Source organism: Coregonus lavaretus, assembly GCF_964263955.1.
Source record: "Coregonus lavaretus genome assembly, chromosome: 15".
NCBI lineage: Eukaryota > Metazoa > Chordata > Actinopteri > Salmoniformes > Salmonidae > Coregonus > Coregonus lavaretus.
The window spans coordinates 16,825,637-16,831,636 of record NC_140002.1 but is presented as its reverse complement, the minus strand read 5'-3'; the positions used below and the strand labels follow the sequence as shown (position 1 = coordinate 16,831,636).

The 6,000-nt window shown below is 43.5% G+C and overlaps 1 pseudogene across 1 annotated transcript in view; it reads left to right on the top strand.

Annotated features, from left to right (window-relative positions):
* The first annotated feature begins 953 nt into the window (after positions 1–953).
* The window catches only part of LOC311142632 (roundabout homolog 3-like), a 280,782-nt pseudogene continuing 275,735 nt past the window's right edge, over positions 954–6,000 (top strand). Inside the window, exon 1 of the transcript in view lies at positions 954–1,116. The product of the transcript in view is annotated as a roundabout homolog 3-like (transcript). The remainder of the gene's footprint in view (positions 1,117–6,000) is intronic.

Genomic DNA, 6,000 nt, shown 5'->3' with positions numbered 1-6,000 from the left:
CAGCTCATTGTCAAGTTGTACAGTCATTGATAGTTTGACATTATAAACAGTAGCAGACAGCATGAGTTAGTGTCAGTTCATGTTTGTTTATTTTACTGCATTTGTGTGTGTTCATTCATTTATGGGTGACCGTATATGCCTGTGCGTGTATCTATGCCTCTGTGTGTGTGTGTGTGTGTGTGTGTGTGTGTGTGTGTGTGTGTGTGTGTGTGTGCACGTCCCGCGCTGTGTTAAGACAGTGACAGTGTATTCTCCCTCTTCCCTTGTGCCTCCAGGGATGATTATTAATCCAATAATTAAACATTTATTGCCGACAGCACCTGCTCTCTCTCTCTCCCGGACCCCCGGGGACCCCATCACACCATTCCAGGAAGCTTGAGGATAGGAAGAGAGAGAGAGGAAGGGAGGGCTAGAGAAAGGGAAGGAGGGACACAGGCTGCAAGAGGGAGGGGTGGAAAAAAGAGCAGGCAAATCAAAGGGTCATCAGATAGAAGCTAGATTCTTTCACACTGGTGAGGTGTTTTTGTGCGGCGGCAGATGCCGTGTGAAGTTATGTGATTCCAGAACAAAAGGAGAGCAGGGGAAACAATCCGATGCGCTCAGAGGAGGAGAATAAAAGAAAGGGAAGAATAGAAAGAGGGGTACCCCCCAGTGTGACAGCCCTCGGAGCCTGACAGTTAATGAGAAAAGTTTGCCTTTTTATCCGCTCTCTGCCTTCCGGCCCCTAGACTTTTACCTACAAAAGACAGTTTTTTAAAAGTGTAAGACTTTGCTGAATTACCATTGAATCCAGCATTGGGACACTCATAATACATTGAGGACACTCATTTAACACTTTTCACACAACGAGAGAGTGGGAGCCAGAGAGTCGCTCATATAGTCTCTCATAGAGCTGAAAGGAGAGATAGAAGAGAGGGACGGTGGTCCTCCTCTTTGACAGCTATAGAGGCAAGATGCTGCGTTACCTGATCAAGACCCTGCTCCAGATGAACCTATTCACAGACACCCTGAGAGACCCGTCCAACAGCAGCGAGCTGCTCTTCAACCTCTCCTCCATCCCCTCGTTCAACACCTCCCTGCTGCTGGACTGGGGCAACTTCACCTCCAGCATCAACGGTGAGTGGAACACTGACATTTGTGAAGGGTGTTTCTCTCTGCTGGCTTACATTGTATGTATGGTGATATATGTCTGAGGCTTTGTTGAGTGGTAGAAAGAAGAAGTAATAATGCTTTTAATGTTATTATAAAAGCAAATGTAAAGCCAGCTTCAATAGTGAGTAGACCGCGGTCTGCCACTTCTTAATGGTGCCTCTATCGGCTTATTTCCAAAAATGACTTGATGTTATAAGTTGTATCATTGTATAAGGTGCTGTAAGTGTGGGGCTTTGTTGAGTGGTAAAAAAAAGAAGGAATGTGGACCACTGACACTCCTCTTATCTAGTGTTTCTCTCTGTTGTCTTATTGCAAAGAATGACTGACTGTTATAAGATTTATCAGTGTATGTGTGTTAAAGCTACTGTATGTGTGGGGTTTTGTTGAGTGGTAAAAAAATAAGTAAGAAGAAGTACTGTGTCATGAAAGCAAATGTAAAGCCAGCTTCAATGGAGTGGACCACTGTCTGACACTTCACAATGGTGTGTCTCTCTGTTGTCTTATTGCAAATGATGACTCACTGACTGTCATAAAGTTTATCATTGTATGTTTTAAAGTGCTGTATGTGTGGGGCTTTGTAATGTGGTAATTCTATAGTGTAGAAAGAGGAGTAAGAATAGTTATCTTGAAAGCAAGTGTAAACCTTAAAAATTACAGACTTTATGTTAATTGTTAATTTCAAAGAATCCCTCACTGACTGGCTGACTGATTGGCTGACTGACTAGGTATGTGTGGAGCTCTCTTAAGTGTTAATTTGAGTGTAGAGGGAGATCAGAAAGAAGTAAGAAGCAAAGAAGAGTTGGCATGAGAGAAGATACAGTGAGGGAAAAAAGTATTTGATCCCCTGCTGATTTTGTACGTTTGCCCACTGACAAAGAAATTATCAGTCTATAATTTTAATGGTATGTTTATTTGAACAGTGAGAGACAGAATAACAACAAAAAAATCCAGAAAAACACATGTCAAAAATGTTATAAAAATATGTGCATTTTAATTAGGGAAATAAGTATTTGAACCCTCTGCAAAATATGACTTTGTACTTGGTGGCAAAACCCTTGTTGGCAATCACAGAGGTCAGACGTTTCTTGTAGTTGGCCACCAGGTTTGCACACATCTCAGGAGGGATTTTGTCCCACTCCTCTTTGCAGATCTTCTCCAAGTCATTAAGGTTTCGAGGCTAACGTTTGGCAACTCGAAACTTCAGCTCCCTCCACAGATTTTCTATGGGATTAAGGTCTGGAGACTGGCTAGGCCACTCCAGGACCTTAATGTGCTTCTTCTTGAGCCACTCCTTTGTTGCCTTGGCCGTGTGTTTTGGGTCATTGTCATGCTGGAATACCCATCCACAACCCATTCCAATGCCCTGGCTGAGGGAAGGAGGTTCTCACCCAAGATTTGACGGTACATGGCCCCGTCCATCGTCCCTTTGATGCGGTGAAGTTGTCCTGTCCCTTAGCAGAAAAACACCCCCAAAGCATAATGTTTTCACCTCCATGTTTGAGGGTGGGGATGGTGTTCTTGGGGTCATAGGCAGCATTCCTCCTCCTCCAAACATGGCGAGTTGAGTTGATGACAAAGAGCTCCATTTTGGTCTCATCTGACCACAACACTTTCACCCAGTTCTCCTCTGAATCATTCAGATGTTCATTGGCAAACTTCAGACGGGCCTGTATATGTGCTTTCTTGAGCAGGGGGACCTTGCGGGCACTGCAGGATTTCAGTCCTTCACGGCGTAGTGTGTTACCAACTGTTTTCTTGGTGACTATGGTCCCAGATGCCTTGAGATCATTGACAAGATCCACCCGTGTAGTTCTGGGCTGATTCCTCACCGTTCTCATGATCATTGCAACTCCACGAGGTGAGATCTTGCATGGAGCCCCAGGCCGAGGGAGATTGACAGTTCTTTTGTTTTTCTTCCATTTGCGAATAATTGCACCAACTGTTGTCACCTTCTCACCAAGCTGCTTGGCGATGGTCTTGTAGCCCATTCCAGCCTTGTGTAGGTCTACAATCTTGTCCCTGACATCCTTGGAGAGCTCTTTGGTCTTGGCCATGGTGGAGAGTTTGGAATCTGATTGATTGATTGCTTCTGTGGACAGGTGTCTTTTATACAGGTAACAAGCTGAGATTAGGAGCACTCCCTTTAAGAGTGTGCTCCTAATCTCAGCTCGTTACCTGTATAAAAGACACCTGGGAGCCAGAAATCTTTCTGATTGAGAGGGGGTCAAATACTTATTTCCCTCATTAAAATGCAAATCAATTTATAACATTTTTTCTGGATTTTTTTGTTGTTATTCTGTCTCTCACTGTTCAAATAAACCTACCATTAAAATTATAGACTGATCATTCCTTTGTCAGTGGGCAAACATACAAAATCAGCAGGGGATCAAATATTTTTTTACCTCACTGTATATAGTCTGCTGACTTTGATGGATGGTCATTTTAAAATGAATTTGATATTTGAATGTGAAATTATATTTAATTTTGCGGTTTAATGTCAATTTAGTTGTTATTTGTCTGTCATGATGAATAGATTGTCTTGTAACTTGTTTAAATTGCAGTGAGACAAGATTGAATGAGAGAGTTTCTCTGCCTACAGCAAGGAAACAGGATGCATTGTCTTTAGAATACTTATTCACAATTTAACATCATATTTTTGGTATCTCAGATTATTCTGGCAGTTCTCACATAGAAACTTAATTGGGAGGAAGGATGTTTGACATGCTTTTTACATTTGTATCACAATTTCTTTTGGGGAAAGTGACAATTTTAGGCCCTTTTTAGATATATAGTACATGCCTCCTGTAAGACCCTATGATCTGTAAACCGTACATGATACAGACAACATCTTGGTGTCATCGTTATACTCCGTATAGTGTGCACTGTGCTCTAACATGGATTATGTCTAGATTCTGAAATACACATTTTCACATTAATTTATTCAACATAAAAAATATTAATATAAATATCGGAAAAATATTTTCCTCTCCCGCTGCCGTGGAATCAAACAACAGGCAGCTAGGCAGACGGTGTAATGGGAAGCTCCTGCTGTGCCCTGCTCCTCTGGCTCCTATAATGATGGGGTAGGGATAGGAAATGGGGAGGGGAGAGTTGGGGAGGAGTTAAGTGAAGGGAAGGGTGTGTTCACCTTGATGTTTCTCTAATGAGCTCCCCTGCTCTGGGTGCACCAATCAATATTGTAATACTGGCCAACACACACAAACACACTTCCACTCATGCCTTGGCACTCAAGGTTATGGGCGTCCCATGGTCAGGTATATAGGCTATATCATATGTTATGGTTGGTTTAAGTTGCAGTATGCTATAATCTGAGGATTACACTGGGGAGTTGAGAAATTGCTGTTGATAGATGTTGACTGAAGCAGTTTTATCATTGCAATTAATGTTATGATTGATCTGACTTTCGTTCTTGCTTGATTTGTCTTTTTTTTGTGCATTCTTTCTTTCTTCACTATATTTCACCATGTAACAAGCTTTTTAGTAACACAATCTTTTGTATCCATTCTCCCCCCCTTTCTTCTCAGAACACTTCCGACATCTTGACTAATAGTATTTTTGTTTGATAAATATCCAGCTGCTTCCCAGCTTGTCACTGCAGATTGATGTTTGTGAGTCAGAGAGTGGCGTGGGGAGGGTTAGCGAGTGTGTGTGTGAGTGTGTGTAGGGGGTGTATTGTTGCAAGGGGGCAGGGGGGCTGTATTTTAAAGGCGAACGTGTGGGAAGTAAATTTGCTTTTGAAATGCAGCCTCCCGATAAGCTGCTTATCTCAGCGGTGGGCGCTTCCCTCTTCCCTCTTCCCTCTCACCTTCTCTTTCTTCCCTCTGTCCATCGGTCTCATCACAGAGCCCTAATGGAGTGCAGATAGAGATGGAGAGGCAGTCCACTCCTCAGATCTATAGGAGCACAATGAGGGAGGAGTGTAAAATGTAAAATGAGTGTGCCGACTGCCGAGGCAAACAAGGCTCCAATAAGATACGTTTAGAGTGTAAATGACCGATGTTGTCTCCAGGATAACTATAGTTTTACAGATCAATGTTGCCATGGTTGCCTACATTACTGAGAGAAGCATCACACTGTAACAATGGTATAGTCCTTGCTCTACTAAACCTGCCAAGACTAGGGGAACTAAACAAGCCAGAGAATGACAAGGACAGGTAGAGGAGGCCTGAAGGTTAGGAGGTGTCAGAAATCTTTATGGACCTCAGCAGCAGTACCGTTGTCTGGTGTAGTGGGCTTCATCCCAGGAATGTAAAGAAGGGACTTATCGTGAGCCCTGCTCTTTAAGATGCCTTTGCTCTCCCGCTATATCTCTTTTCGTTTTTTCTTCCCGCTGGTTCTCCAAGCCAGGACTGGAGGACCAGGGGGCAGTCAACCTAAGGGTGCCCAGGCGAGAAGCTCGACAGCGGGGCAGAGTGCGGGCAGCCTGCTAGCGTCCCCCTGGAGCCTCATCGACTGTAGGGGAGAAAATCGATGTGGCCCTATAACCAATCCTGGAAATAATGGTGAATTTGTTCAAACACAGTCTATAGTGGACCACAGCGGTTAGGCTACAGTCTATCCATTATTTTATCCTCTATCTCTCCCTCTCTGACTCTCACTTTCCCTCTCTCACTATCCCTCTCTCTGTATTCTCTTTGTTTGACAATGTTGTCTGCGTAGTTCCAGTCCCTTTATCGCACCTAGTTTACTGCGATTCAATGGGCTTTGTTGGGTTTGCGCATTCAGCAGTATTGTTGATTGATGTTCTTATAGGGGTGGTGGGAGGATCATATTTGGAGGCATGGAATGACTTTTGTGGGCTGAGATAGCTGTGTTTGAGGAGGCTCA